Here is an 8,868-nt window from a genome sequence, read left to right as displayed (position 1 = left end):
CATTTCATTTAAAAGCTTTACGTTTCTGTGATTGAACCGGTAGTAAATATTTAAATATATCTATTTTATAACGTGTTAAATTATTTAATGTGTGTTTGTAAGATGTCAACTCACTAGTTAATCTGACCCGTTGTTGTACAAATTTTTCAGGTACGTAGACTGTCTTTTTGGCGAGACTTCATTTCCTTGTTTTCATGAAGTCTCTGTTTTGGGCGTAGTGGTATTGTAAATATTTTTCTATCTTAGCGCTGCAGTAGAATTGTCTAGACGGACATACTTTAGCATGCTTTTATTTGCGATGAACTGCCACGTTATTACTCTGTTTAATTTTCATCGCTTATATTTATGTATTTGGAATGCATGCTTGTTATGGTTATTTTGTGATGCCTCTCGGGTATTTGAGATACCGAGATAAATGTGGAAAACAGTAATGAAACTGTTTGCATCGAGACGAAAAGTCTATGTGGGCCCGACGTGGCATAAATGTGATTTGCATGTCTCACCCTAAAAACGTTTTGGAAAAAGGGTTATGATAATCGACATGTTGTGAAAATGGAAAAGAGGTCCCGTGAAATGGTTGACCGAATGTTTATGTTTCGGAATTGAAAATGTATGATTTTATTCCGCGAAAAATTTATAGTGAATTTCGAAACAAATTAATATGAGAAAACTTTTGCAAGAAAAGTTGAATTGTTTTAATGGGAAAAATGGATTTTATTTTAAGGCTTGCTACGGGTTTCGGAGCAACCACTTCCATTCCCTAGCGCCGGTCTCGATCCGGGAATTGGGTCGTGACATTATTATACTGATTTTCAACAAATTTATGCGGAACTTAATCTGCTATTACCATTTAGTCCTGATGTGAAGGTTCAACAAGCTCAAAGAGAAAAGATGGCTGTCATGAGTTTTTTAGCAGGTCTTCCTCAAGAATTTGAAACCTCTAAATCTCAGATTCTCTTGAGTCCTGAGATCTCATCTTTGCAGGATGCTTTTCGTCGAGTACTCCGTACAGAAAATGCCCCATCTGTTCCATCAGTTTCAGCTCTTCAAATTAGTGGTGCCCCTGTTAGTAGGCATACTAATTTTGAATCCGGACGTTCACAGTACAGAGGAGGATCAAGCAGTTATAGTTCCCGTGGACAGAATTTGACCAGAGATTATCAGGGACAGAATTCAGCAGAAGTCATCTGCCGCTACTGTCATAAGTCAGGACATATGAAGCATGAGTGTAGAAAGCGGCAATACATGAATCAAAGATATTCTTCAGCACATATTGCGACCTCCAATGAACCACCTGCCCAGTCTGTTACAATTTCAACGGATGAATTTGCCAAGTTCTCCGAGTATCAGGAATCTTTGAAGTCATCCTCCACCCATGTGGCAGCACTGGCTGAGTCAGGTAACCCAAATACATGTCTTATCTCATCGTCCTCGAAATGGGTCATTGATTCTGGTGCCACAAATCATATGACAGGTAACTCTAATCTCTTTTTCACATTTCAGCAACATACATCCACCTCCACTGTCACTTTAGCTGATGGATCTACTTCATGTGTTTATGGTTCCGGCACTATTCATCCTACTCCTTCAGTGTCTTTATCATCCGTCCTAAATTTACCTCAATTGTCTTTTAATTTGATTTATGTCAGTAAACTTACTCGTGCACTTAATTGTTGTATCTCATTCTATCCTGATTATTGTGTATTTCAGGACCTTATGAAGAAGAGGACTATTGGTAAAGGACATGAATCAGGAGGTCTTTACATACTTGACACACAAGTGCCAAAATCCCTTGCTTGCTCCGGAGTGGTAACCCCTTTTGAGGCTCATTGTCGGTTGGGCCATCCTTCTCTTCCTCTACTTAAGAAATTATGTCCTCAATTTCATAGTTTATCATCTTTGGATTGTGATTCGTGTCAATTTGCTAAACACCATCGTGTTAGTTCTAGTCCTAGAGTCAATAAAAGAGCTAGTGCTCCTTTTGAATTAGTTCATTCTGATGTTTGGGGACCTTGTCCAGTCATTTCTAAAATTGGGTTTAAGTATTTTGTTACTTTTGTTGATGATTATTCTCGTGTGACTTGGTTTTATTTAATGAAAAGTCGTTCTGAATTATTTTCTCATTTTTGTGCCTTTTTTGCTGAAATCAAAACTCAATTTAATGTTTCTGTGCACACATTGAGAAGTGATAATGCAAAAGAATATTTATCTACTTCTTTTCAGAGTTATATGGTACATAATGGTATTCTACATCAGACATCTTGTGTTGACACACCATCTCAAAATTGTGTAGCCGAAAGAAAAAATAGACATCTTCTTGAAACCGCAAGGGCTCTTATGTTTCAAATGAAAGTTCCAAAAATGTTTTGGGCTGATGCAGTTTCCACAACCTATTTTCTTATTAATCGTATGCCTTCATCTGTTCTTAATGGTGTGACTCCTTATAGTATTTTGTTTCCAACAAAGTCTTTATTTCCAATTGAACCAAGAATATTTGGTAGCATTTGCTTTGTTCGGGATGTTCGGCCCCAAGTTACGAAACTTGACCCAAAATCTGTAAAATGTGTTTTTGTTGGCTATTCTCGCCTTCAGAAAGGATATAGATGTTTTTGTCCTGGTCTAGATAAATATCTTGTTTCAGCTGATGTTACTTTTCAGGAAAATACACCATACTTTCCTTCTGTACCTCCTTCTATTCAAAAGGAAGATGATGATGATTTGTTAGTTTATACTGTTACGAGATCTGTGCCAACTCCGAAGCCGCCTATCATTAAAGTATATTCTCGACGCCAACATCTTCCTGATTCATGTCCTGCTCCTACTACTACGCCAGTCCCTTCGTCATCAGATCTGGTCTCAGAAAAGGATCTCCCTTATTGCTATACGCAAAGGTAAACGTCAATGTACTCATCCTGTGTCCTCTTTTGTATCTTATAACCATTTGTCATCATCTACCTGTTCTTTCATTGCTTCATTAGATTCTATTTCTCTTCCTAAAACTGTTAATGAAGCATTGTCACATTCTGGATGGCGTGCTGCTATGGTGGAAGAAATGAATGCCCTGCATACAAATAATACCTGGGACTTGGTAGCTTTACCTTCGGGCAAGAAAGCTATTGGATGCAAATGGGTTTTTACAGTAAAGGTCAATCCTGATGGGTCTGTTGCACGTCTGAAAGCCCGTCTTGTTGCCAAGGGTTATGCTCAAACATATGGTGTAGACTATGCTGACACTTTCTCTCCAGTTGCTAAATTGTCATCTGTTCGCTTATTTATCTCATTGGCAGCCACTCATAACTGGCATTTACATCAACTGGACATCAAAAATGCCTTTCTTCATGGAGATCTTTTGGAGGAAGTGTATATTGAGAAACCTCCTGGGTTTGTTGCTCAGGGGGAGTGTGGGAAGGTATGTCGCCTTCAAAAATCCTTGTATGGCCTTAAACAGAGTCCACGAGCTTGGTTTGGAAAGTTTAGTCAAGCAGTCGAGAAGTTTGGGATGCGGAAGAGTAAATCTGACCACTCTGTCTTCTATAAGCAATCTGGTACAGGCCTAATTCTTCTAGTTGTGTATGTAGATGATATTGTTATTACTGGAAGTGACGATGCAGGCATTTCGTCTCTCAAATCATTTCTACATACTCAATTTCAGATAAAAGATTTGGGAACATTGAAATACTTCTTGGGTGTTGAAGTAATGAGGAGTAAGAAAGGGATTCTTTTGTGTCAAAGAAAATATGTCCTTGACCTGTTAACCGAAACAGGAAAGATGGGTGCTAAACCATGTAGCGCACCGATGATTCCTCATTCGCAGCTCGTAAAGGAAGGAGAATTATTTGAAGATCCTGAGAAGTACAGAAGATTGGTGGGAAAGCTAAATTATCTCACGGTGACTCGTCCAGACATTGCATATTCAGTTAGTGTGGTAAGCCAATTCATGTCTTCTCCAACAATTGATCATTGGAAAGCTTTGGAACAGATTCTATGCTACTTAAAAGGAGCTCCTGGACGTGGCATTTTATACCAAAATCACGGGCATAGTCATATAGAGTGCTTCTCTGATGCAGATTGGGCGGGATCCAAGATCGATAGAAGGTCCACTTCCGGATATTGTGTGTTTGTTGGAGGAAATCTGATTTCATGAAAAAGTAAGAAGCAGAGTGTTGTTTCACGTTCAAGTGCAGAGTCGGAATACAGAGCTATGGCACAGACAGTTTGTGAAGTAATATGGATCTATCAACTTTTGAGTGAGATGGGACTTAAGACTTCGATACCGGCAAAGTTATGGTGTGATAATCAAGCTGCTCTTGATATTGAAAATAATCCTGTATTTCATGAGAGGACGAAGCACATTGAAATTGATTGTCATTTTGTTCGAGAGAAGCTACAGCAGGGACTGGTTTCCATGTCATATGTCAGAACCGGAGAGCAACTAGGAGATATCTTTACAAAGGCACTAAATGGAAATCGGGTTGATTATATCTGTAACAAGCTGGGCATGACAAACATCTATGCTCCAGCTTGAGGGGGACTGTTAGAATATGAATATATTAGGAAGTTATTTATGTCAATCAATTAGTATCAATTAGAATCAATTAGAATACTTGATTGTAGTGATTTAGTCAATTAGGAATACTTCCTAATTGAGTGTATTTAGAGTTGTATAAATACTCTTGTATAGTGTTGAATCAAATACAAGAAAAATAATTCTCTATCTCTGTGTTTTACAACCCTGATGAATCATCAGAAATGGATGTCGATAATGATAATGGAAGACCCAAAAAAAGGTTAGTTGTTTTGCATGCCGTCACTACACCAAATTACGGCTTTCGCGGCAAATTATTAGGGATGGTTTTAGTAAGTGCCACTAATATAGAAAACGTGAGACTTAACGGCGTTATTTTGAGATGGTTGTTAATTTCGTAGATATTTAGAGCGTCTCTACGTAAATTAAGGGTGAAAAAGGAAATTTGTAAATTTCTTTCACGATGCTCACTCTCTTATCACATTTTATCACTTTCACAACGATTCAAATGTTTTTCTTCGATCCTTTTTTGTTCCTTTTCAGCCATATTATAACGATTCATGGGTGATTCAAAGATTAATTGATTCAGCGATACATAATCTTCTTCTTTGCTGATTTGTTCATCGATTCAGAAATCTATAGTGGTGCTCAAAATCCGTGGGAATCGATTGTGAGGTTAGTTGGGAGATTAAAACTGATTTTGACTTTGTTTTAGGTTTTAATCCATTGATTTTGATTTTGTTTTTGGTTTTAATCCACAGTGATTTTGTTTTAGGTTTTAGCTTACTCTCCTCTTCCATTTGCAGATCTTATTTTCCACTCTCCGTCTCTCTTTATCACTCCGGTCAGATCCAGGTACTGTAAGAAAAACTCTACCGTTTTTTGATAGATTTGAGAAATCCTAGAATTTAGTATGTAGCTCTGAATGCGGAATCAGTTTTGATTCGTTTTTTGATATTCATTTCCGATGAATTTGGATGCCGTGGGTAATCACCAGTTTATAATTTGTTTTTATTTTAGGTTTGATGAATTGATTTTGATTTTGCAATCACCACTCTAAAATTTCAATTAGGTTTTATTTTAGGTTTTGATAAATTCTTTCATAGTATGTTTAAAAGAATTTATATGCATAAGTTGAAAGTTCTAAAGTGTTAGTTGCACATCATATTTATCATTTCTCTCAGTCAATTTCAATACGTTTAGCCTTTTAATGTTTAGTATGTAGCTCATAATGGTATATTATTAGCTCAGTTGTTCCTCTTGATGTTCATTTTTTGTTGGCTTTTCCCAGCTTATTCAAGTGGCCTTATAGTTGTTGTAGTCCATAAACTAAGTTGAAATTGTTTTTCAGGAAACAGTTTACCGAAAAAGATCATCGTGTGCTACTTTTCTCATCAATTTTGGCACCACGGAGAAAGATAATGTTCAATGGCAATTCGTTCAATTTTCCAGACTCCAAGAATGTAGTTCTGAATACCAAAGGTTTAACTAATGTAGCTAAATTAGCTCCATTACTATTATTTACAATTATAATTTTAAAATGATAGTCAATTTCAAGTTTTGACATGATATATTATCTTAATGTCATTAGTGTCAACCTCTACTACATAAGTCGAGGTGCATTTGAATCTATGAGTGCTGAATTGACTATGTCATTAATGCTTTATGGTTCTAATCATTTAAGTAGATAAAGAGATGCATGAATTACCAAAACACTTTCTTTACATTTTGTCAATCTGGATTTTTCTAAGTGACAGGTTTTCATTCGCTTCAATCTCTACTACTATCAAGTGATCCCATTTTGTTAATTTCTTTTGGGTTTTGTTTAACAGGTTATAACATATTTTGAAGCAACCTGAACCTAGTACTTGGTGAATGGATCTCATGGGCAAAGTATGTCAATGGTTTTCTGTTCCTTTTTGTGAATTTTGGAACAAACTCTGGTAGAAGTTGAAAATCATAAATGAGAAACATTCGAAGCTGAGAAGACTTCCACTAAGGCTCTTTGTCAGGTATGATCTCTCAACTCACACTTCAAAAGAAAATTGAACACATTTGTGCTAATTAGTTATGCGGTTATCATCTTACAGGCAAAAGCATTATCAAGCTTGTAGTCTCAAGAACTTACATTCTATAAATCTCCAAGAACAAGAAAATTGTTGGATTTGATAACGTAAGTTTCAATTTATGTGTATGCTCATATGTTACTAATTGAATTTCACTTGTTTTGCTGATAATTTTAATGTTTTATATTTGATGTAATGCTAATTACTTGATTGATAATTACTGTATGGTTTCAACCAGGAAAAAGCCTCTATGCTACAGTGAAAGAACTTGTTGAGAATTTGATTGATTCTGCAAGTCCATATTTGAGCTTCCCTTGTGGAGATTACCATGTAAGCAATGTGTTGTATACCAGCTGGAACTATGCAAGTTTCTAGTATTTTGCTTGAGCTACTTGTAATGCTTTAACTATAATTCACCATATGCAGTAAAGAGATAGGAAAAAGAAAATTCAATACTATGATTGGTCTTGTTGACCGGGATCGTGTTGATGCGGAACTTTATGATGATTATGTGGCAGCTAAGGCTGGTGAGGTATGTTCGCTTCTGCCAATAATTTCTCATTGATGCATTTGCAGTTTTGTAAATTTTAGTGCTTCAATTTTTTTGTCACTTGCTTGTATATGAATGACGTTTTGTTTGCGAGTGCTGGAAATCATAGAGCTCTGTTGATTGACTTTTGGTTGGTAATTTTATTAATGTATTTCAGCGAGCCTAATTTCTTTGAAACGTGTTTAGGTGGTAAGATTAGTGGATATTAAACTCGCTGGGTCACTCAAGTCTCAGAAAATCTCAAAAAGGTCACTAAAGTCAATTTTCTTACAAAATGGTCACTGAATTATACCTTTTATTACAAAAGGGTTCACCCATATAAAACGACGTAAAAACCTATCATTTTTGCTTATGTGACATGCCAAAATTACAAAAAGGAACATAGTTCAGTGACCTTTTTGTAATTAAAGGAATAACCCAATAATTTTTTTGTAGTTGACAAAAAGTTTAGTGTTCTTTTCGTAATAATAGAAATATTTTTGTAATAAAAGGTATAGTTTAGTGACCATTTTGTAAGAAAATTGACTTTAGTGACCTTTTTGAAATTTTCTGAGACTTGAGTGACCCAGGGAGTTTAATATCCTAAGATTAGTCCTTCTTTAGCTACTTTAAATTACTTAAAGTATTTAGATTTAAGCTTGAATGATTTAAAAGGTGCTCAAATTCCTGAATTCCTTGGTAGGTTTCACAATTTTATTTATCTTAACATATCTTTTTCATCTTTTTCTGAATTTATCTCATCTCAGCTTGGAATTTTTTTGAATTTACTATCTTAATCTCTATGCAGATTCATTTAGTGTTTCAGCTTCTGCAACAACTCCAAGGGAATTAGTTTCATCGAAGTAAGTTTCATTTTTATTTCTAATGTTTGGTTTATTTTTAATGGTTTGATTCTCTAGGCTAGAACCTCTTAATTTATTCTCTAGGCTGATTGTTCGTTTATATCAAGATTCTATTTGAGCTCTTATTTTTTTTTTATTTGGGTTTGATATGAAACCTGCTGTCCATGGTTATGTTTTCTTGTTCATTTTTTGGCTCGGTCTAAGGAAGTTAACAAACTATGGTGTATGGATATCAGCATTGTTGAGTATGTGATTCTAATCCATATTTTTCTCATAAATGCAGGATTTTCTATGTCGTTAAAGATAAATGAGCAGTGAAATCAAGACTCATAGAAGGCTAGAGATCAAAAGCTGATAGAGTTGAAGCATAAATAAATTAGCTTAAATATATAAATTATGAATTTGTGGGTGCTTTTTTAACTTGAGATATCAATTTAAGGATATAAATTAAATGTTATGATATTTAAATTTTTGTTCAATTTAACATTTAGCTTGAGTTTCACTAAATGATATCTTAGTGATGTTTTATATAATATGATTTTAATATTCAAAACTGAAACTTTTAAAATTTTGAAAGGAAGATTTAAAACTTTCTATATTATCTCATAGGGGCGGTTATAACCGCCCCCTATGTATACTAAAAGATGCGGTTAAGACCGCCCCTACATACAGAGATGTGAAATTGTATATTAGCTTGTAGAGGCGGTTTTAACCGCCGCTACAAAATCGCCTCAAATTGTATATATTCCCCGGCGTAGGCAAAAACTGTCGCTATAATATAGCTCCGGTCAAAACCGACGCGCATGAGTTGGTTTTGAAAACCATCTCTAGATTTTGTAGAGGCGGTTTAAACCGCCCCTACAGCCAATTACAACCGCCTCTATA

General features: G+C 35.5%; 1 long non-coding RNA gene across 2 annotated transcripts; it reads left to right on the top strand.

Moving 5' to 3' along the window:
• Positions 1 to 4,940: 4,940 nt before the first annotated feature.
• Positions 4,941 to 8,490, top strand: LOC126655740 (uncharacterized). Of its 2 annotated transcripts, none has more exons than XR_007633074.2 (9): positions 4,941 to 5,200; positions 5,332 to 5,380; positions 5,877 to 6,007; positions 6,358 to 6,537; positions 6,616 to 6,698; positions 6,830 to 6,921; positions 7,018 to 7,123; positions 7,929 to 7,983; positions 8,267 to 8,490. It is a non-coding gene; the product is annotated as an uncharacterized LOC126655740 (long non-coding RNA). The 2 variants fall into 2 exon arrangements; XR_007633075.2 differs by having other exon boundaries at positions 5,301 to 5,380.
• Positions 8,491 to 8,868: the final 378 nt, after the last annotated feature.

This window comes from Mercurialis annua, linkage group LG7 (genome assembly GCF_937616625.2).
Source record: "Mercurialis annua linkage group LG7, ddMerAnnu1.2, whole genome shotgun sequence".
Lineage (NCBI taxonomy): Eukaryota > Viridiplantae > Streptophyta > Magnoliopsida > Malpighiales > Euphorbiaceae > Mercurialis > Mercurialis annua.
Note: the sequence above shows the minus strand (reverse complement) of the source record. Positions and strands in the feature narration are given on the sequence as shown.